This window comes from Neofelis nebulosa, chromosome 13 (genome assembly GCF_028018385.1).
Source record: "Neofelis nebulosa isolate mNeoNeb1 chromosome 13, mNeoNeb1.pri, whole genome shotgun sequence".
Lineage (NCBI taxonomy): Eukaryota > Metazoa > Chordata > Mammalia > Carnivora > Felidae > Neofelis > Neofelis nebulosa.
In genome coordinates this window covers 75,029,269-75,053,457 of record NC_080794.1, presented here as the reverse complement: position 1 = coordinate 75,053,457, position 24,189 = coordinate 75,029,269, and the positions used below count along the sequence as shown (strand labels likewise).

Here is a 24,189-nt window from a genome sequence, read left to right as displayed (position 1 = left end):
ATTTTTCCATAAGCATTGTCACCTACTTGAAAGTCTGAGTCATTTTGCCGGTCCCAGGGAGGGTGGATGAGTCACACTGATGAGAAGGATACTTTTTTCTTTAACCTAGTTCTCGAACCTTTTACATGAGCACTCTTGGTCTGCCCTGCTCCGAAAATATCCAGATGGGTTGTATAAGATCCAGTATCATGACTGTTTGTGCAAGGTCACTCCTTGTATTTGTGAATTTGAGTCTTTTATTGCTCAGAAAGAATGTTCTCATTTATATATATAAAAAAATGCAACCCAAGTTACAATAGCAAAAATAATTTTATATCCTCCCACGGAGCTGGAAACTTAAACTCAGTTATGGAGGAATGGGGCCTCAGGATCAGAACTGAAAATGACTAGTTTGGTTTCCCAGTCCAAATTAAGTAAAGAGCTGGAGGAAGAAATAGGAAAAAATGAATGGGATTTAAGACTTTCTATCGTTTCCAGAAAACAAGTTACCCAAGTGATTTAGGCTAGGGTTGTGCTTTCTCAAATTTTATTTCTTACTGAAGATGGCTTTTGGAATTTGTTGACACAGTTAAGAAGAGAAGCCCCAAATTCCTTTCCTTTTTATTAAACTCAGACGCCAACAGAAGGAGGAGTGACAAAGCACAAGGGGTAGTAGAATCTGCCTTGTGAAGGTCATCCTGGGTTGCCTGGTGCTTTGACATTAGGGTGATTCAATCTGAGATGCTGACTGGGGAATATTTAGCAGCTTGATAGCCACGGACAGTCATCATTCCTTCTACACTGAAATCCTTAAGCCATCCATGTTGAACTCTCAGAGTTTACCAAGGTGTCCAAAATTCTGTAACAAGAATATATTTTAAGGCTTTAATATGTCTTTAAAATAGGTTTGTTCTTTTAATAAGGACAAAATAGGGTGAGGAACTGGGGTAGTATCTGTATAATTCTTAAAGTCTTCCCATTTGGAATGGAGGGTTGGACCACCTGATCTGGATTACCCAAATCAGTGAGCTACACTGATTGTATGTGTCAGCTTTTGCTGCAGTAACAAATATCCCTAATGTCTCGGTGATTTCAATAACTTTTATTTCCTGCTCAGGGACAGTGAGAGCTTTGGATCAGCTGTGGCTTTGCTGACGTCTGCTGGGCTTTGCTGTGAAGAGCTTAACTCAGCAATTTGTGCCTTCTCATTCAAGTCCTTATGGTGAAGAACAAATTCTCAAAAGGACAAGTCTCTGTCTCTGTCTCTATGTTGTATATAAATACATATTATATTTAAAAATTCTATATGTTATATAATAATTACATATGTTATATATTTTTTAAATATTTATAATACTTAATATCTCCTGGTGTGTAATATATATATATATATATATATATATATATATATATATATATTATAGAAGAGAAAAAGAGATTATCTATTTGTCTATCCAACTATCATCTATCTATCATCTATCTGTCTGTCTATCTATCTATCTATCTCCTGTTGATTCTGTTTCTTTGGAGAACCTTAACAAACAGTGGTTCACTGCAATTCTGAAATCTCTCTTGGCAAATCTGAGAAGCCCTACAGGGAGGGTCAGGAACGCTCTTCCATTAGACCTTGGTCATGACTCCTGGAAGAAGTTCCATAGCCTATTGTTCTCCATGGTTTCTGACCACACTCTCCAGGAAGCCCTTCCTTTTCCATTACCCTTCCTTTTCTGTTGCATTGGAAAATATGCCCATCCTGGTGGTTGAACAACTTTCTCTGCATGCTTTTCTAGCCCATAACCAGTGAAGACCCAAGGTTTATTTTACATCTTGAACAATCACTGCCTCTTTGTTCAGTGTGGTGGCACTTTTGGAAATAGAGCTCTCTCAGAAACTCTGTTAGGGTGTGTGTGTGTGTGTGTGTGTGTGTGTGTGTGTGTGTTTAATCAATCTGATTTCTGGAAGCTCCATCGGCCAATAGCAGCATGCACAATCTTTTTCCAGACCTGCCTCATTCTATAGACTTAATTACAGGTGCTCTAAACTCATCAGGCCTTTGTGGGAGTACCTTAGGACACTTGAACCCAAAATATTTCCACGTACACAAGGTCTTAAAGGGGGAGGCATACACCATTCGGAGGTCATAGCAAATGCATGATGGCCAAGCTCCCGTTTTGGTGTTTGTCCTAGGGCTGTGTCTTAATTCAAAAATATTTTGCTGTCTGGGGCTACAACCTTTAGTTCTGCAGGTCTGCGAATATCTGGATTCTCTCTTGTTCCTTTTACCCCTGCAGGGAGGGAGGGCGTTGTTAGAGATGGCCTCTACGGCAGGTGGCCACCGGAAGTCGAGTCCTGCAGGGTAAGGAGTTCAGCAGCTGGAGGCAGGAGGAGGGCGGGCATCTCCGCAGAGACTCCCTGGAGAAGGCAGGAGCAGGTGGCCAGGAGGGCAGTGCGGCTCAGGCAGGGCACACGGGAACCGAGTGGAAGGACAGACGAGGCTGAGCATCCATCCAGAGGGTGTTCAGCAAGATCAGGAGGGACCTCATGCATCAGAGTGTGAACTCTATGCAGAGAGCATGTAAGGCTCACTTTCTTCATCTGTGTTGCACAGTCAGACCTGACTCAGCGCGGGCTGCCTTTCCCTTGCACAGGGCGCACACACAGGCTAGAGCCACGCCTCATCACAGCTGCACAAGGCCTTACCATTCTCTTTGCAAACCCTGAAAACAAAGCACGTGAAGCTGGCTGGACAGGACAGTCTGCTGTGGCAGGCAGTAAGAAAGGACCATCTTTCCTGTAAGGACAAGCAAACCAAGGCCCCCAAGGTGGCTTGCTGCTCATTCTTATGTTTCCCCAAAACTGCACTTTGCTCTAAAAACTTCCCTCTTCCTTAGGCACTTCCAAGAGCCCAGAATTCAGACCAGCAGGCGCAGGCAGGCTGCCCATCAGCTCACGGAATAATAAACCGCGAGACGGCATCTGTAAGCAATCGGCCCAGCTTCTCAGTTCTGACTTGAGTGTCAGGGACGGGCTGTTTCTAATGCATCCTGGGGGTCAGGAGCTGCGTGAGGCGGTCGTGTCTTGTTCCTTTCTTCATTTCTTTGTGTTTCTTCTTCCACTTCATGCCTGCCAGCCTCGGGGGACAATGTCCAGCCCTGCTTCCCGGTCCCGGTCTCAGCGAGACAGACCGAAACACAGAACTGAGTACGAGGGCAAGGTCAGCTCCTGGGTCCTACCGGGGTACTGGTCTCAGCTCTGCTGCGTTCTCGAGGTGCTTCCCAAGGAAATCCACTTAAACCTCTCATGAGAAAACTGATGGGTGTAGCCTTCATACCCCCCAGAAACGCCAAGATGTATAAGTCTGTTTCTTTCATCATGTTTCTGCTGATGTCCACTCGGCATTTTTAAGAATGGCCCAGAACCACCTGTAGCATTGGAGAAGATAAATATACTCAAGTCCACCCCTCGTCCCAGGTTCTGTCTTGTATTTAGAAAGAGCAGCTCTTGAGTCGTGGGGATGTCAGCACAGAGCAACGGCACGGAGGTACCAGAACGCTGGCATGGTGGGCATGCACTTGGACTGGCAAGAACCCTCATAGGGCAACCCTAATACGTCATCCAGAGAACCTCATAAAATAAAAGCGTTTAGTAACTTTCTTTGTCAGATACAACCATACATCCATCTGGAAACTCTCACGGAGACAAAAATATGTATCACAGAGCATAAATATCTCTACCAAAAACAACAACAACAAAAAAACCCTGAAAACGTGAGTTCAAAATAACGAAGCCTCTGCCAGATTTTCTGGAGACATGCTATCAGCTTGTTTGTAGCAGCTAGGGTCGGTTCAACATTTAACATAATGTGAATGATTGTCACAACTAAAGTAAAACTTTAAGTCTCTATCCTCTTCCCCTGGAATGACACCTGCAAATGTTACAAGAGGCAGCCTCTGTCTGAAAACAGCACTACGGCAGAAATGGGATTCTAGGGTCCCCACTTGTGACAGTGAAGGCGATTTCAGACCTGGTTTTCAGGATGCTGTCTTTTAGGAGAAGGTGTCAAACACAAACTGCTAATTCAATTCGATTTTATTGACAGATAAATAATTCGGTCTTCGGAGTTTTTCTTGACTTTAGCAAAGTAATTGCGGAATGTTTGTGTCATTAATATATTTTCCCTTAATCGTTGCCTTCCTTTTACATCATCAGGTGAAAAAATAAAAACCGTTTACACCCTCGTGGGAAGGGAAACTTTTGGTGGAATCGGGGAGCTGTCTACATTTCCTCTCATTACCACCCGCTCCCTGCCACCCTGGGAGGACGGACAGTGAAAACTAGCAATAACTCAGCGTCTCAGGTTCCACCTAGAAGCGTCCAGGGAGCAAGGATGCTGAGTGAGATTGAGTGGCAAATGTCACTGATTTAATTTCACTTTCTTAACTTGCTGTCTTGAAAAACATCTTCGTGTGTGACCTGGGGGAGGGAAAGGCGAAATGAAAACAGATAGTCACAGAGAAGCCGCTGTGAGTTTTTAAAATACACACACTCGCAGTTGGTGGTAAGGAACCTCTGGCTTTCACGGAGGGGAGGAAAATTTGGCATCGCTGGATACCATCCGTCTTGATACAAGTGTTCCACTTCCGCGTCTTCCACCAACGAACCACGCGGCTGTGGCTGGGGGTACGAGTAAAACAAACCCATCGACGACCTCGCGAGGAACAAGCAGGCTGGCACAAAGTAATCTTTGGCTGCCGTGAAGCTACCCCGAGCCCGTGGCACCTCCACAGCTCTCCTGAATGCACCAGAAGACGTCCTGCAAATGGCATGTGCCACGCCCCCTGCCGTGGGTTAAAATGGGTCCACACAGTCTTTGAGAGGTGCAGTCTGGTGCCCCTCCCCCAAATAAGGCCTGGCTTCGGTGATGCCGTGACTTCCAAGGCTAGATCATAAGAAGGTATGCAGTTTCTGCAGGCTGCCTTTCAAGATGTTTGTTTTTGGAGCCCAGCTACCATGCGGTGAGGAAGCCTGGGCCATCTGGGGAGGCCACGTGTGGCTGTTCCAGCTGACCTCCCCAGATGAGGTTCCAGCTGGCTGTCAGAATGCCCCACTAGATGCCTATGGGGGTGGGGGCGGGGAAGCCTTCCTTTCTGGATGACTCCAGCCCAGCCACTGGAAAGGCATGAAGACCTCAAGTGAGAATGTGTTAACTGAGCCATGTCAGCCCTCAGAAAATTTAGGGATAATCAGACTAAAAGAATTGTTGTTTTCAGCCACTGAGTCCTGGGATGGTTTGCTACATGGCAATAGAAAGTTATAATCTAGAACGCCAGACTGCCTTCTCCAACAGTATCTCCCATCCCAAGTTGTCTTCTACGATGTGACCTTGGCGTTCTTCCCAGCAAGAGCTGGGGGTTATGTCCCCTACGCCCTCGAGCCTGGGCAGGTTGTGGCTTGCTTGTAACCTACAGAATGATGTTCTGAGCCTAGGTCGAAAAAGACAACACGGTTTCCTCTTTATTCCCTGAGGCATCCCCTTTTGGAGCCATCAGAGTCTGGCTACCTTGAGGCCACCATGCCATGAGGAAGCACCTGTCAGTATAGGTATTTCCATCAGGGACTCTAGCTGAAGGTTCAAACAACAGCTAGATTCCAAAGTCAGAACCGTGGAGGAGCCATCTTCTAAATCCAGCCCGGTCAACAGTGGTGCTCTGAGAAACCACCTGCGGACGGGGTGCTCTGAGAAACAGACACCAAGATGGGGTCAAATGGCAAGACATTCGTTAGGGGAGCTATCTGTGGGAGAAAATGGAAAGGAAGCCAGAAGAGATTTGGGAAGCTATCAGACCACAGTGGGAAGAAGTTAGTTGGTTGGCCAGTTGGTTAGTTAGTTAGTGGGTTAATTAGTTAGTTGGTTAGTCAGTTGGTTAGTATGGTAGCATCTTAGACTACTGCGTAGGCTAAGGAAAACTTGGCAAGGCCAGTGAGAATCCTCCAGCCAAAGTTACCCATCACAGGAGTTCTGACTGCCCCAGGAACATTCCTGCCTTAGTGCCCCTGTTGTATCATGGGCTGGGAGTGGTCGGTCAGAATCATGCCTTCGGCACAAACACGGCAATGGATTTAAGAGCACAGCAGCTTCTGATCTCAAGTTCATTCAACTCGACTGAAGCAAGGACAAGCCTGTGTTCAGAACCAAGGTACTCTCACAACTTATGGGCTGCCCATAACTGGTGCTTGGGTGTGACTGTATGAGGTGAAAGAGGGAGCACCCAGAAGCCATTTTGAGAAGTCATCTATGACACTTCTCTTCCCAGGATTGAGATGGGTTTCTGACATCTTCCTATGTTCCATTTGTCTGAATCCTTATGCCCTTGGTGATCCAGAGGGGTGGCATCCTATCGCAGGACTGGGTTCCAAATGACTCTCTAGCGGAGTTCCCCTTCTCAGACTGACCACAGAAGGCACCAAGATCACTCTAATCCAAGACCTGAAGGAGCATCCACGAGCGGAGACAAGAAGGCCAATCACGACTGCTGACGAGCGGAGCTGCACGTGGGAAACAGACCATGTCGTACGCTCAGACTCAGAAAGCAAGGAGAGGCATAATCCTTACAGGAAGGACTCGGGGCTAAGCAGGAGGGGCCGGTACAATACCACGAACAGCTTGGGACATCTCTCCCACGCTTCAGTGGGAATAGGGTGAGTGGGCTTCCTGGAAAGCTTCAGTTACAGAGTCAAGAAGAACAACTTTCCTTTGCAAATGCTTCAAGACTGGAAGCAAAATAGGCCACAGGACACAGGAAGTAGTAGCCTTTAAATGTGAACTGTATAACTCGACCAAAATGAAATGATCCTAGACTTTAAGAATAGTAGGTAAGGGGTGCCTGGGTGGCTCATTTGGTTGAGCGTCCAACTGTGGTTCAGCTCATGATCTCACGGTTCATGAGTTCGAGCCCCACATGTAGCTCACTATCAGCACAGCCTGCTTCAGATCCTCTGTCCCCTTCTCTCTCTGCAACTCCCCCATGCACTCAAGCGTGCGCTCTCTCTCTCAAAACTAAATAAATAATTAAAAAAGAGAGAGAGAGAGAGAGAGAGAGAGAGAGAGAGAGAGAGAGAGAATAGTAGGTAATATGCTGTGGCACCTGGGTGGCTCAGTCAGTTAAGCATCTGACTTCGGCTTAAGTCATGGTCTCGCAGTGCATGAGTTTGAGCCCCGCATCGGGCTCTCTACTGTCTGCACAGAGCCCGCTTTGGACCCTCTGTCCCCCTCTCTCTCTCTGCCTGTCCTCTGCTCCTTCTCTCTGTCTCTGTCTCTCTCAAAATAAATGAACTTAAAAAATTTTTTAAAGAGTGATAGATAATATCCTGACAATTTGTGAACAGCTTTAATTGTGTATGTAGACAGCTGTTTATGGTAAGCACATGTGTACACACACACACACACCCCAAAAATAATATAATAATTAATCCAGAATTGTATGTTGTTAACTTTCAGGAAAGAAAGTAGGTGAGCTAGATCCTTCTACATTCTAAATTTTCAATTATGGTTGTACCACATGGCCTGAGTCGTTTCCTTTTTTGATTTGGCTGCCAGGAAACTCAGAACTAAATTGACAACTTATTACAGCAACCATATATGATCTTACAGTCTGACTTTTTAAGTTTCATTCCTTTGCTTCCTCATCCACTACCTGCTCCCACCACAGCCGACCTGTCTGGTTCTCATGTACATTTGCCTTAGTCCTCATGGCTTTTTTTCCATTCCCATCCTTCTCTCGCTGGCAATTTTTGTTTAATTACGTGTTTTGGTGCATGTACTTCTTGTAGAACATCTCAAATGCATTCTGAAACGACAGTATGAACAGTGCACCAGGAGAAACTAGACTTTCGTATTTTTGTGCGCTGCATACCAAACGCTTTATATGCATCATGAACACTGTAGAAGCAGGTGTCATCATCATCATTTTACGGATGAGGAAATTGAAGGATAAAGAGCCACTCGTGCAACGTCTGGTCAAGTTTGGCTTTTGACGGCCTTGCACCTGAGCTGGTGTTGTTCCTACCCACCAGGCTGTTGGCCTTGATAGAGTAGATGGGGAGTCAGGCAGCAAAACACACACACACACACACACACACACACACAATATATATATATATATATACACACACTACATGCTCCTCCAATGCAGATAACTCAGGGCATGACCTCGCCTGCTATGTCTCCAGACTTGAAAACAGGCAGGGCGGCGCGTAGGATACCAGTGAAGAGCGTGATCTGTGGAAGAAAAGAAGCCCAGGGAGGCTCTTTGCAAAGGCCCAGCTGGGCCAAACGCTGTGGCCCCCTTGACCCTGCGGGGCTTCTCTCTGTGCGTTCGTACAGCTCCCCACGCTGCAGATGAGGGCCGTGACACTGCTGCGGGGTGGAGAACAACCCGACCCTGTGCCCCCTGAAGTCGTGGCCACGAGCGAAGCCCGTTCTGCAAGGTGAAGAGCAGGGCCGGGATGGGATACGTTGATCACACCGAGCCAGTTGCAAGCTCAAAAGTCAATGTCTACTTGGCATGCGGCAGTGTCCTCATGCATGCAGGGAGTTCAGCTCCTCGAGAATGTGCTTTTCCTTTTTCTTATAGATGATCCAGTCGGGAAAGGGGAGAGGAGACGCTGAGTGGACCCAACAATATTGGAAGCTCTTACTTTATTTCCAAGTAGTAGCATTTGGAACGCTTGTATAAAAATTTCAGAGCCAGGGCGCCTGGGTGGCTCAGTTGGTTACGTGTCCGACTTTGGCTCAGGTCATGATTTCACCATTCGTGGGTTTGAGCCCCGCATCAGGCTCTGTGCTGACAGCTCTTCGGATTCTGTGTCTTCCTCTCTCTCTGCCCCTCCCCCACTCGTGCTCTGTCTCTCTCTCAAAAATAAATAAACATTAAAAAAAAAAAGAATTTCAGAGCACTAATGTGTGGGCTAGAAGCTAAGATTTGTAGCGTACCTACTGTGCACTCAGTACTGTGCTGAACCCTTATCAGGTGAGTATTTGATTTGCTGCCCAAGGCCTATCAGAGGATCACTAACTTCCTCCTCGTGTTTTGGGGGGAAACCCTCAGCATAACATATCACTTCCAGCCTCCTGACGGCTCACGTGCTCTCCAAGGGAGAAGGAACTACTTAGCGGATGGGGGCTGGGGGCGAAAGCATGTGTGGCTTCACCCCTTCCCCTGCCTCTCTTTGGGATCCACCTGCTTGCAGAGAGCCTCGCTTCAGCTCTGCCCTTCCATCCCCTGAGTTTACCCGCTAGGCTCTGCTTTTGGGGAAACACTAAGTCAAGGTGCACTTCGGACCTCAGGCTTGCCTGCCTGTGTCTAAGAGGTGAGTCTGTCTGCATCTGGGTTTCACCACTTACCAGCTCACTGTTGCCAGCTTACCATGGACCCAAGTCACATCCTCCAACCTCCCTGTGAAGGTAATAAAGATGGTGTTTTCATCTCCTTCTGCCCACTCCTGTCTCTATTTCTCAATTGGTGCCAAACTCAATTAGTGCCAAATTTCTTGTGTGGCCTCGGGCAACTTCTTAAATCTCTCTGAGCTCCTCCACTCTGCAAATACTAAGCATCTATTCTGTGCGATTTGTGGGAAATAGAGCATTCTTTAAGGACCCATCACCTAGTGGGAGAGTCACACATAGAAACAATATACTGTGGGAGGATGAGAGTGCTGGGATGGATTAGTGATGTCTGCCCTGGGCATGGACTATGAAAGTGGTATATGTCATCCCTGCTCCATGGGATAAGAAGGTCTAAATGGAGCATCTGTTTCCTGGGTTCTATTACATCTGGTGGCAAGACCTCCCTACCTCTTGTTCAGTGTAATTTAATTCAACAGACATGTGTTTGTTACTTTCTGTGTGCCAGGCATTTACATTAAAAAATTCCTTAATGTCTATGACATGCCCATCCGCCCATTATGAACATCAATCTTGGCTCATTTGAGAGATGCTTTTTGGCAAATTCCACTATGAACTCCCTATACAGGGCAAAGGCACAGGTCATATTTCAACGTCTAAAACTTCGACACAGAGACCAATGGCAGCACATGACAATACAGAACATTAATTTCTCCCTGTGACTGTTGACCTCTACGTACGAATCAGAATTAGTAAAGGTGTAGCCGAGAAGCACCCTCACAATGATCCCATGACTTCAGCCAATGCTTGCCATATATGAAGCTCAGTTTTCCACCCTGTTTTGCTGAGTCTTTACCGCTACCCACGAGGCAACCTCCATTGCCATCCCCAACATTCCCATTACCAAGGTGAGGAAATTAAAACTTAGAACAGTTAGGGGTCTGCCTGATGTCCCAGGACTGCAAGTGACAGAGCTGAGCCTCGAACCTAGGTCTGTGTAACTTCAGAATCCATAACCATCCCTCTCACCCAGTCCTTCACTGGGCAACAAGAACAAAAGCTTCTGGGCTAGATCTCTCCTTCTGAAAAGTTCTCAACATCATACTCACTGAATCCCAGTATCCCCAGTTTGAGTGAGGTATTACCACCGGGTGACCCTGGGCCAATCAACACCCTCATGGGCCCTGGTCTCCATATCTGGAAATGTGGGCATTCAACTTGAGGATGGAGGGGTTCCTCGGCTCAAAACAAAATCCCGTGATGTGTATTTCAAAATCAAGATGGTGCAGTCCTAAGAAAATTCATGTGTAATATATCTATGTCACATATTAATTTATTAACACTCCCTCATTGATAATTAGGTAATCATTTTCTCCCAGTGCCCAGTAGGGAGATGGTTCTCTTTCCAGATCCTTGACAGTAAAGACTGAAGGCATCGTATCTTCAAGCTGCCATGCCAAGCTGCTGCCTCCATCACTAACACATCCTACAAGCAGCGTTTGGCATCTGTGCGTTGAGGACCCGGGGCTGGATTACATTTCTAAGTCAAACGCAGTAAAGTTCACATTCAGAACGATTTCACCATAATCCAGTAGTACCTTAATGGGCCTGTAAGCCTCAAACCACATTTTAACCCATGAATTCTCAGGGAGAGTTTGGTCATATCATTTTTCAATAGAGACATTTCACGGTTTATTGATTTTATCCAAGAATTTTAAAAGGCACTTACAGAAAAAAGGAGTTTGGCTTAACTTGTAAAACTAAATGGATCTTGAGCCCTAGATTTAAAGGAGTCTTGGTTGCTAAACACAACAGTGAATGAAGTGCACATAAACAACTGGGCCCATGTGAACAATGAAAATTGTTTCCTTTACAGAAGATCACAACAGCTACATGTAGCTGCAGACAAGAGTATTTCTCCTTTATGCTCAGTGAGCCTGCAGGAGGGACCGTAACGTAGGCTTTGCAGCTTTTGGCCAAAGCGCACAAATTGATTCTGAAATGCCCAGCGCTAAGTAACAGACCATACGTGCATTAATGGACATGTTGGGTCTTGAGCTAGAAGGTAGTTCTCACTGTTTTGAATTTAGAAAGAAGAAGAAAGCAAAGAGTGGGGGTTGGGATGCAAGTAAGAAAGAAAAGAAGAAATGGAAGGAAGCACTGTATTCATGGGTGGAGATGGGTTGCTTCATGGGCTTTAGTCTGTCCAGCTTGTTTGCTTTGGGAATCTCGGCAATGGCTGCGTTTGGACGTTTCTCGATGAGCTGAAGGAAGGCAGAGCGCCCCCACCAAGGGAAGGTGGTGATAGGTTGCTGGACCATTGGCCTTGGAAGACATCTGCAGCTTGAGCCGTCTTTATTTAGAGCTGAGAAAACTAAGGCAACTGAAGACCAAGAGGCAAAGAAATTGTCTGAGCCGCTCGGCTTGGGAGTAGTACATGTGGTACAGAACACTCAGCTGCCTTTTCTCAGGTTGCCCCCCGTTTCATCCCCGAGGCCGTCCCACGATGCGCCCACAGCCATCTTCTCCTACGACAACCACCTCGGGTCACTGTTCACGCGTGAAAGGTCAACGTAGAGGAGACTTCAGATCCTAACGGTAAGATGAACTGAACTGAGATTAGAATCAGAACCACGTCACCCACTTACGTCCGATAGCTACCAGCTATCAGCTGGTGCCAGCAAGGTGCTCTTTATAGCAGAGTAAATGAAGGTCGGCATCACATCATGTAATCAGAATCATCAAATATTTGTGAGCACCTGTCACGTGCCATGGGAAGAGAGATAGAAAGAGGAGAAGGAAAGCAGAAGGGAGGAAAAGAAGACATACTGAAAGGTGCCAGGGCTGTTTGGCCACCAGAGTTCAAACCCACAGAGGCCCATGATGAACACGGCACACGAGCGATGTATATTCCCATCTCCTAACAACTATAGAAGAAACAGCAGAGGAAAAGCCCCCAGAACCTCAGCCGATGGACGACGGTGTGCAACACTCTGTCCTCATTCAGAGATGGTTCAGAGCCCCCAGATGCTCTCCGTCCTTCTCCACTCCGGGCTACGGGAGGGCTGCTTCCCTTACCCTCGACTCCGCGTTGGGTCTGGACAACGGAAGTAGGAGATTGGAGGGCATGAGAAAAGGGAGATCCTGGTGTTTATTCCTTTACTCTTTACTCATCAGCTGTGGATTGTCAGCTGATGGCTTTCTTTCCGGAGGGCCTTGGTTCCTGCCAGGCAGCCCTGTCCTACCTTCTCCTCCAAATCCTAACATCGTTCTCCCTCTACTCCTACAGGCCAAGCAGTAGTCACGACTCCCACTATTGCAAGCACTGGGTGCTTCTCCATCCCTTATTGGTGTCCTCTCCCCTGCTGGAAACTTCTATCAATAATACCTTCGTTAACCTTTCCTTGCTACCCCCTTTGAATGGGCCATCTATTTCCTCCCCACAGCCTGATCCAAAGAGCAGTTACTTCGCATCTCTGAGACTCTGTGTTCCCCATTTAGGTAGCGTCACCAGTGCGAAATTCTTGCGGGAAAATAAATCCAGCAAAGTGCTTCACAAGAAAGCCCACCGTCTACTCACAATATCCAAAAAGCGGACACAATCCAAGCGTCCATCAACGGGTGATGGAGAAACAAAGTGTGGCGTGCACACACAAAGGAACATTATTCAACCGTAAACAGGGATGCAGTGCTGCAACGGCGGATAGACCGTGAAACCATCATGCTGAGTGAAAAGAGGCCAGACGCGTACGCATGTTGGGGGATTCCATTTACACGAACTACTCAGAACCGAGAAACCCATAGCGGCGGAAAGCTGACTGGTGGTCGTCAGGAGCCGGGGGAGGGAGAGATGTGGAGAAGGTGCTTAACAAATGAGGGCTTCCACTTACCAGTGTCGCGAATGTTTCGGAACCGGTTAGAAGCGGTGGTGGCACAACTGAGTGAACATACTAAAACGCCATGCCCTCGTTCCCTTTAAAATGGTTAACGGTGTGGTATACGGATTTCACCCGAATACATTACGTTTTCTTAACTGGAACATACTTATCTAAAAAGAGTCTTTGCTGTTTATCTGAAATTCAAACTCCACTGGGCGTTTGGGTTTTATGGGTGTGCACACGCGCTGCCACGCTATGAGGTACGACGACCCCACGCGACAGGCGAGTTGCGTATGTAGCCCTGAAAAGCCAGTAACCTTTCAACAGGGCTTAGAAAAATCTTTGCCTTCGATCACGAAAATAAAAAGAGTCAACAAAATAGAATTCCTGGCAAAGAGAGCTACCATCCCAGAGGGGAAAACATGTGTACAAAACGAGTGAGCCCCTTTAAAGGCTATTCATAGGGGCGCCTGGGTGGCTCAGTCGGTTGAGTGTCCGGCTTCAGCTCAGGTCATGATCTCACAGTTCGTGGGTTCGAGCCCCACATCGGGCTCTGTGCTGACAGCTCGGAGCCTGGATCTTGCTTCGGATTCTGTGTCTCCCTCTCTCTCTGCCCTTTTCCCATTCACACGCTGTCTCTGTGTCTCTCAAAAATGAATAAACGTTAAAAAAAAAAAATTAAAAAAAAAATAAAGGCTATTCATAAACTCAGATTCATCTTTCCAGCTGGTGTATTTTTTTGTCATCGTTCCAGGGCAGATATTTGGAGGTTGATCCTAGGGGATCCCTGGGGTAGCCCACACCGTGAACCCTGAGCCTTCCTTCAGCCGGCCTCGCACACACATCCCTGCCAAGTCACCCCCAGCTACCATTTTGTAGCTGCAAGGGGGTCACGTGCTACTGGAGCCCTGCCCCTGGGGAAAGAGCCGATAGAGCAGGGCCGTCTGGCTGGCTCTGTCAGTGGAGCATGTGACTTTCAATCTCAGAGTCATGGGTTCAAGCCCCACATGGGGCATAGAGATTACCTTTAAGAAAAGATTTTTTAAAAAGAGTCAATAGAGCAAAGGCAGAAAAGATATTTAAAAACACAGCTGGTGGGGGGGGGGGTGGATTCCCAAGGGGCGCTGTGGAACAGGGTATTCCAACCTCATTCAAACCTTACTGTATTAGTTTCCTGCAGCTGCTGTAACAAATGATCACACCCTGGTTGGCTTAGAACGGCAAAAATTTTTTGTCTCACAGTAAATTGAGGCTAGAAGTCCAAAATCACAGTGTAGACAAGGTCACTTGCTCTCTGATGGCTCTAGGGGGGCATCCTTCCATGCCCCTTCCTAGCTCCTGGCTCTTGCCAACAATGCTGGCCTTCCTTGTGGTGGCACCAAGCTAATCTCTGCCTCTGTCATCACATGCTGTTCTCCCTGTGTACCTTTGCATCATTTCCGTGTGTGTGTGTGTGTGTGTGTGTGTGTGTGTCTTTTTGTCTGTCTCTGTGTCCTGCCTCTTACTACTCACATTGGATTAGGGACCCACCCTACTCCAACACTGTCATCTTACCTACTTGAATGTATCGCAACTGTGTTTCCACATAAAGTCACATTCTGGGGGAGGTTACGAATTCTTGGGGGATAATCTTCAACCCAGTACGATCACTTTCAGAATAATTATAGCAGACTCCTAACAGTACTCACTCCGAGTCAGGCACTGCTTAATGTGCTGTATACACACTGAGTCATGTAATCCTTGGAGTGACTCTAAGAAGTAGGTATTACTATAATCTCCACCCAACAGATGAGGAAATTGGGCTACAGAGAGGTTAAGCAACTTGCTCAAAGTTATACAGCTAATAAGTAACAGAGTAAGGATTTGAACGCAGGTGGAAACTTCTAGAGTCTGTCCTCTCAGCATTATACTGGATCGTCTCTCAGAAAGGTGGGATGGTCAACTGCTTAAAACCTACCTTCCCACAGAGACAAGGAACCTCATAATAAAAATAGTAGCAACCAAAAGTACAATAAGAAAAGCTAACCTGAGAAGTGCTTTGAGGGTAGGCGGTGGACCCCATCAATATCCTCGCCTTTACAGAGGAGGGGATGGAGACCTGAAGACAGTGATTGCACATGGTAACACAGATAGCAAGCTCTAGAGCAGACTTCTCAAGGGCATGCATGATTACTATTTTATGTTGGTGGCCAAATCCTCCCATCCACGTTGGGAATTTAGAGATATCTTAATGCGCCTCCAGAAATCCCATTTGCAATGGATCTGCCAAGGCTTCTGGGGAAACAAACACATCATCCTGATTTGTAGCATGTATTGACTTCCGTGGTATAAAAACTCTCCCCATGGCCAATTTCAAGCCCCAGTATGACGTCACCAAGTTAAGAGCAGGGCAGAGGTGGGCACAATCAGTTCTTGAGAGTCTGTCGACCTAGCTCACTCACACCACCACCCCAGGGATCATGGGTAAAAGATCGATGTGGACTTTTGAAAGCAAACAAAGTTCCTGATCTCCTGGATCAAAACTCAGAAACAAAGATTCCCGTAGCTTTCAGAGGTGCAGTCCGAGTGAGTAGGGTCAGAGAGGCAATCTCCTAGGCAGGCATGGGACATGCTTGGTATAGTCCCAGGAAGTCCATAACACTTATAAGAATTAACAGGTACTGGGGCACCTGGGTGGCTCAGTCAGTTGAGCGTCTGACTTTGGCTCAGGTCATGATCTCACGGTCTGTGAGTTCGAGCCCCGCGTCGGGCTCTGTGCTGACAGCTCGGAGCCTGGAGCCTGCTTCGGATTCTGTGTCTCCCTCTCTCTCGGCCCCTCCCCCCCTCACAAATAAATAAACGTTAAAAAAAAACTTTTTTAAATAAGAGAAAGAATTAACAGGTATCACTTGCGCTTAATATGTGAGAGATGCTTAATAATCACTATTAAATTATCATTCTGAGGTCATTAAAAGAGAACTTTGCATTTACATGAAACCTTCCCACCAACTGTAATGGTTAAGTTTTAGCATATTCCAGCCTTCCAAATTAGATAGGATTGACCCATTCTGAACAGTTGAGGAAACCGAGGCAAAGAGACAAGTGACTTGACCTAAGTTTGTGCATCAGAGCTAGCCTTGAAGCCAGGTCATCTGAACCAAAGCTTGGGATCCACAAAACCAGCTTTCTGGGCTTGAGGGTGATGCAGGTGAGGGCCCGGAGCAAATCTGGCTTGGGAGGGTGGCGTTGCTCTCTGCAGGGGTGGGGGTGGGACGGACAAGACTCCCCAGGCCGGCAGAGGGAGCCAGGTCCCCAGGCGCCCTGGAGGCGAGGCGCTCCCCAGGCACAAGGACTTCAAGGAAAGGTGTGGGTGGATGAGTCAGGCAATGGCTGATCTAAGAAGCTGAGGTCCTGAGAGGGGCTACCAGCCCAGACGTCGCCTAACATGAATCTGAAAATCTAGAAAACCAAAACTTAGGTGAAAGTCTGGAGGGAAATGAATGCGTATCTGTGTTCTGACCTCTGCCCTTCGCTGCCCATGTCACCTGGACGTGTCTCCTCATTTTGTGAGCAGAGAACAAAGGTGGGGTGACTGCACATGTCATAGAATGTAGGAAGCAAAGACCCTTTGCAGGATTATCAGAAGCTTTTTAACCCAATGTAGAGCCCCCAGTCTTTCATTTCCTCCCTCCCATTCCCCAACATAGCCATCTTGCTGTTTTTATTTTTAATTTTTAAATGATTACAGACATACAGGAAGTTGCAAGAATGGTTGATAGGAGAGTTCCGTGAACCCTTCACCCGGCTTCCCCCAATGGCGACATCTCTGTATAACTAGTACAATATCAAAACCAGAAACTTGACATGGGTATAAACCTGTCAACTAGACCACAAACCTTGTTCAGTACTGATCAGTTTTCTTATGCACTCCTGCATGTTGGGGGGAGAGGGATGTAGTTCGATACAATGTGATCCCTCATCTAGATTCATACAGCCACCGCCAAATAGGATCCAGGCTATTCCATCACCACAAAGAAACTCCCTCATGCAACCCTTTATAGACTCACCCCCCCCCACTCCTGTCCCTGTGTCCTGGCAACCATCGACCTGTTCTCCGTCTCCAGAGTTTTGTCATTTTGTGTATGTAACGTAAATGGAATCATCCAGCATGCAATCTTTTGAGATTGGCTTTTTTCACTAAGCAAAATGCCCTTATCCATGTCGTTACATGTTGAGCTGAATTGTGTCCCTGTCAAATTCACATGGCGAGGTCCTAACCCCCAACACTCCAGAATGTGACCTTATTTGGATGTAGGGTTGCCGTGGATATTAAGATTAGGTCCTACTGGAGTAGGGTGGGCCCCTCCAATATGACTGATGTCCTTATGAAAAGGAGAAAGTTAGACACAGATACATACATGGGGAGAACACCATAAAGGATTGGAGCCAAGCCCAGGAACTGCCAGGAAGTAGGAGACAGGTGAGAACAGTTCCTTCCTTAGCACCTTCAGAAGGAGAACGTCCCTATCAACGCCTTGATCTCAGACGTCCAGTCTCCAGAGCTGTAAGGCCCTAGATTTCTGTTGTTAAACTACTCAGTCCTGTGGTACTTTATTACAGCAACCCCAACAAGACTAATACATTGTATATCTCAAAAGTTTGTACCTTTTCATTGCTGAGGAGCGTTCTGCTGTGTGGATGTAAGAGAGAGCATTTAACCATCGACCCATTGGAGGGCATTTGGATTGTTTCTAGTCTCAGGCAATTATTGACTAAAAGCTGATAAGTTCATGGACAGGTTTTTGTCTAAACCAAAGTTTTTGGTTCTCTGGGATGAATATCCAAGAGTATAACTTCTGGGTTGAGAGGCAAATGTAGGTTTACTTGATAAGAAATTGCCAATCGTCCCATATCGTTCATTTTTGTGGTGTGGTTGACTCCCTACAGCCTCTGAGAAGCACTCCTTCCGTTTTTAAAGGTTGCAATGGACTCTTGGAGGGAAGGGGGAGGAGGGGGAGGTTGGCGTCACAGCCAGAAGGCAGGCAAACATGACAGAAACATGGCATTCTGCTAAGTCAGGCCGCTGACAATGGAGACGTGGATTAACCAAAAGAGCCATAGTCAACCTTGGTCAGCAGAATGAATTCAACAAACCAGGACTGGGATGGAGCCTCGTTCCCCAAATCCTCTCAATCTGAGCCAGACACACGTACACAAACAATCTCCATGCTACCTAGCATGACTAGGAGGGCCGGGAATCGTGAGACATGCACAATCCACAACAGCCAATAAACCCCAAATTATAAGCATTGGGCTCTGGAGTGTGTGAAATGACCGTGGTCGCTTCTTAATTTCTTCTTACTTAGGGCGTTATTGTCTGGAACATGAGTAGGCAGCTTGGAGATAGGGCTGAGATGAAAACTTAATTCCAGGCAAACCAGAAAGTGAACACAAGACTCAGAATCACCTTTTGATGGTTTGAGCTCCTGGACATGGACTATGACAGTTGGATTAGTCACAAAAACACGAAGTGTTTTATTGGATTATCTGGATCATCTGTCTGGTTGAACCCATTTACTCAGGGATAGCCCATCTCTCACACTCCCTTCTTTGGAGGGAACACATCCACCCCCACCAGCTTTCCTTGTCAATCCATCATTTTTCTTCACCCTCGCCTTTCGAAACAACAAAGCCTGAGGGACTCAGGCCGGGCCTTGATTAAGGGCTGTGGGCAAGTCCATTGCCTTCATTGTCTCTTCTCAACGGAGAGCTTTTAAGGCCCAAATGAGGACTGATTTTGCATTTAATCTCATCACAAAACTCCTCTAAGTGAAGTGAGTAGACCTCCCTTGCTCGTTTTATTGATTTAAAACATCCAACAAATGTTTTACCCCCTGACTTGTCTATTGTAAGTTTTAGCTTGGGCACAGGATGATATTTAGCTTTCCAACATTGATGTTCTCTGCCTTTCTAGTGTCCACATGAGAGATGGGGAGCTCAGGGCTAAACCAAACAGGAATCATCACTGCAACATTAGTCTGTGAAGACACATCTCCAAGATCACAAACTAGAAACAGAACAGAATAGAGACGGCTAGTCATCTGAAAATCCATTTACCTCTGAGCTTTCTCTGAAAACGGGAGCCACCTTGACTACATTTCCCAGACTGCCCTGCCTCTAGGGGTGGTCACATGACTGAGTGCTGACCAATGGCATGCGAGCAGAGATGATGTCTGTGACTTCCACGCCACAGCCTTAAAAGAAAAGAGTGTGTGTTCCTCTATCTTACCTCATCGAAATTTGACATGACGGAGGGCCATTTTGGAGCATGCATTCAAGAACAACTCCTCAGGGACGGTGGAGAAACAAGAGGTCAAGATTCTGAGGCCTTACCTCTATGGAGCCATCTCATCGACCAACTGCTTGTTCTTGGGCAACCTCTTGAAAGTGAAATTCATGTCCATCTTTCTTGCTTCTTCCAATGTTATTTGTATTCCGCTAATGCATGGAATAAACCCAAGGAAGGGAGCCAGTCGATGTATGAGCTGTATGAGGAAGAAGCAGGAGGACAGAGAAGTAAGGGTCTACCATTGGAAAAGCAGGTACTGGAGAGTGGCACAACCCATTCTGTGGACTGGCTCACTATTACCGAAGCACGTAGTGGCACTCAACTAACGTTTGTTGCTAGAAAGCTCTCTCCTAGGGGTCATGCCCACCATGCAAATACAACATCCTCTTTCTTACTTCCTGACCTTTGCGCATGCTTTCCCTTCAGCCCAGAATCCCCCCTCACCCCCACCATCTCCAACACCTGGATAAATTCTACTCCTCTTTCAGATTTCTACGGGTATAATGCTTTCGCAGGGAGAGGCTTCCTCGAGGTGAGGCTCCCCTGTCTGTCCACCTGCCTGCTCATTTTTCTGGCTCTCCCTCCAACTGAGAATTGTAGGAGGGCAGAGCCCACTGTTAGCCACTGTATCCCCAAGGCTAGCCGCCAGGCTGCCCACAGGATACCAGAGACCCTGACAGAGTCACAAGGCCAGAAGCGGGCTTTCAAGAGGTGTAGGTCAAACACCTGTCACCTGAGAACTGGGGAGGCTTCAGCTGGAATCAAACCCCCCTGGGAACCCGTGCCTCCTGAGGAGACCCAGACAAGTGCCCAAATGCCTGTCTCTGGGGGGAACCAACTGGGTGAATCCCATCTTCCAGCAGGGCTTGCCGACCACTTACAATCCTACAGCCGTGTCCTCTGTCGACTCCTCCTTCATTCAGGCGGCGGTGGGTGAGTCGGGGATTTGTTTTTCTGTTTCTTGAGATTCTCACTTTCCACCTTGGGTTTTATGTTTCCAAGTGTTATTCCGCAGCTGGGCTCCAAGCACAACTCTCTGGCCATCCCCCCTCCAGGTCATCTCGGCCCCACAGGCATGCCTGCCCCGGGAGCAGGCAGGACCGAGGAACACCTGCGGCGCCAAATAAAAGCTCCATATTTACCACCAGGCCTCCTTGCCTCCGATTTCTCTGTATCTTATTAAGGCTCAAGCCATTGCCTCCAAAGCCACACGAAGTGTTCGAAACAGCGACAACACGGGAGGAATGAAAAGAGCTAAACCGCAAACCTCTGGTGCACACAGCCTCTCACGCCCTCGCTTTCTTCCGGGAGCGGACCACGTGACCCCGGGAGCAGACCACGTGACCCCGGGAGCCGGTGGGGGAGGCTCGCCAGGGAGCGGCCATCCAACTTCCGCTCAGGTCATGATCTCGCGGTTCATGGGTCCGAGCTGGGCATCGGGCTCCGCGAAGACAGCTCAGAGCCCGGAGCCTGCTTTGGATTCTGTGTCTCCTTCTCTCTCTCCCTCTCTCTCTGCCCCTCCCCCATTTGCCCTCTCTCTCAAAAATAAACAGTAAACTTTTTTTTTTTTTTTTTAAAGAAAGAAAAAGAAAAAGGAAAAGAAACCAGCCTGCTTTCCTCCAGCACCAGGTCACCCTGCGGCCGGTACTCCTCCCAGGAGTAAGGGGACACATCCAGGCTGCCAGGTCCGCAGGCCTGTGACCTGCACGTGACCCAACGCTCACAGGGACCTTTGCTGGGTTCAACTCTCTGCTGTGGTGGTCTTGAATTCTTAATGACTTCTGAACAAAAGCCCACCTTTCCATTTTGCCTCGGACACTGCAAATTAGGTTGCCTGGGCTGTCCTTTGGCTTCCCCTCTTGGGGACCACAGCCCGCCTTCCCGCACGCCAGGCTCAGAGCTTCCCAGGGCCACGAGGACCGTGGATTCAGAATGTTGGAACTGGAAAGGGTCCTGGGACAGGGTGAGGTAGGACAAAAGTCCAAGCTGGGTTTGAATCCCACCCTGCAATTTATTAGCCTTAGGTTAATTATCACACACCTCTGAGCCTCAGTTTCCTCATTTGTAAAATAAGGGAAGTAACACCTTACCTCATAAAGCGGCTGGGAGCAGCAAAGAAAGTAATTTATTAGAACAAGGTGCTTGGAAGAGACTGGGGCTCTAAATATTTGGGGTTGGAAAGCATCCATTTTGGGAATTTCAGACAGTCTCTGTAGTTTATGAAGGGGAAAAATGAATTTGTCTTTGGAACAGACAGTCCCTTTGTTTAAGGAAGGGCCACATCGCTGAGCCTGTTTGGTCCTACTGGTAAGGCCAGTTCTCATCCTAATGTATACCATTTACAAATGTCAGCTGGAGACTCTCCAGATGAATCCCAAAGTTAGAAATTCTTTTTCTGTAAAACTTGGAACTTCAGTGTCCAAGACTTGAAAAAAAAAAATCCCTGTATATTCTTGGGAGATTAGTTTGTTTTTTTGACCAAAAATGAGCTCACAAGTGATCGAGTGCCAAGATCTATCCCCGCAAGAAGGGAGAGGCAGTCTTGGCCCCCAAAGCTGGTCCCAGCCCATTGAGTTGCTCCTGTGGGGCTATTTATGCTGAAGAAGCCAGACTCGGTGAGTCCGGAAAGGTCGGTGATGATCGTGATTGGCTCAGACAGCAACCTGACAGGTGGGAATGGGCATTTCTTCCAGAGGTGACAGCGGTTCCCACCGTCAGGCTTCCTGGGAGTTAGTTGGGCTGAATCCTGGCGAAGGGTTGAGGTGCATTTCAAGCTAGAAGGGATGAAGTTCTTCCCCTCCCTGAGAGTGGCCTGAATCCCTCAGCAGAAATGTTCTCAGGATGCCTTTTGGGTCCTCTAGCCTCATGAAGTCCCAGTAGAAGGTACACCAGGCCAAGCTTTGTCTTTTTGTTAAGTTCTGTTGTCCACAAACATTCCATCAAAACAAAAATTATGTTGTACAACTTAAATATATACAATTTGTGTTTGTCAGTCCTAACTCAATAAAGCTGGAGGGGGGTGCAATAAATATCATCTCCATTCTCTTTTAGCTATGCTTTGGGGACAGAAGGAAGGAATTCACATCCATGTTAGGGATAAAGATACACAAGGGTGAGTGTCAACACGATGACAAGAGATTCCCATCTGAGCTCAAAAGAAGCAATCACGCAGAACAAGGAGGCTGGGAGGGATGGCAACCCACCACCTTGGATGGACTTCTGGAATGCACACACGTTCCTCAGGGTTCCCAGAAATACCCGAGAGAACTTCCTCGAAGAATGGCCTTCCTTTATCCTATGAACTGCGGGTGGGGATTATCATATTGTGCCCCCAGAGAACTGAACAGGTACAGGAGTGGGGGTGTGGAGGTCAATTGGTTTCCATATGTAAACTGGTTACATCTGACATTTAATGACCAATATAATAACAATTAGTATTATTTCACAGTTGGGGAAAGTAAGACCCAGAAAGCTGAACCAATTTTTCCAAATATTCATGATTTCTTTACCAGCCATGTCCCCTGACTAGAGGACATAGTCCACAGCTCCAGAAGGCACAGCTGTGACGTCTTCATGGGATCATTTCCCCTGATCACAGGGGGTCGGACCAGGAGCTAACACCTGAGCCAAGTTAAACCAATCAGATTCTCTTTCCTCGGGGTTTAAAAACAAAGTGATCATTGGTCTCGACTGTGCCAAGGGGCTATGAGGAGCAGAGAGTGTCAAGTCTGGAATCATGACCAAGGTCAGCCAAAGCCATGGGCAAATGAAATAAGGCGGAGCAGAAAGAAGGCCAGGCAGGTCAATTCTTGTGTGGGGAGGTGAGCTGAGCAGGTGATCTGAGGAGCTGTGGGGACAGCTGTCCTAGGGGCCCGGTAGAGGGGGGTGACTTCCCACTTACTGTGAGGCCAGGCTGAACTTCCTGCAACTGAGTCCCAAGAGCAGCCCCTGGATACTCCTAATAGGATCCCTGCTTTTTATTTGAACTAAAGTGATTGTTTTCCCTAAAACCAGCCATCCCTGGCCCCACGTCACCAGAGAAGACCAAGCCTGGGGCTTTTTCTATGGCACCACAACACCGGCTTCCTCCCTTGGAGTAGGGCAGGTTTCTTTGGTATTGACTCAGTCCGTGGAGGTATTTTATCGTGAAGATGTGATTTTTCTTATATCCTCACAAAGTCATGAATGCGGCTTGATGCCCAGAAATGGCCCAAGGCTCTATCTGAAGATCTCTAAGGAGGGATGGTCACATGACACCTGAATGCCATCGGCAGACACCCAGCCAAGGCAGTGGCTAACGCCAGCTCAGAGACCAAAGGGGCCTTTGTCTGCGGCCTGGCAGGGCTCCCTGTTCTGGACCCGGCACTCAGGTTGCAGATCCTGGCATGAGGTGATTCCCAGAAAATGGTGAGACTCCAGCCTACGGTGGCCAAGCTTCCACGTATTATTTCCCTGCTAGGAAACAAACAACAAATAACTGGGCAGGCAGAGACACGGGGGAACTTCCCACCATCGGCAAGAAAGCTGGGACCCATTCCGTCTGGGGCTGTCTATACGGAACAATCCACACAACCTCTCCGCGGGCCCATGGGTTCGCTGCT

At 47.5% G+C, this 24,189-nt stretch overlaps 1 long non-coding RNA gene across 2 annotated transcripts in view; it reads right to left on the bottom strand.

The window, feature by feature from the left end:
• LOC131493390 (uncharacterized) overlaps positions 1 to 21,115 on the bottom strand; it is a 76,918-nt gene extending 55,803 nt beyond the window's left edge. The window contains exons 1-2 of one of the 2 annotated variants that reach the window (XR_009252615.1): positions 20,470 to 21,115; positions 19,633 to 19,784 (exon numbers count right to left, since the gene is read on the bottom strand). This is a non-coding gene — a long non-coding RNA (uncharacterized LOC131493390). Of the gene's footprint in view, positions 1 to 19,632 lie in introns of both variants that reach the window. The other variant, XR_009252614.1, reaches the window with a different exon arrangement.
• Positions 21,116 to 24,189: the final 3,074 nt, after the last annotated feature.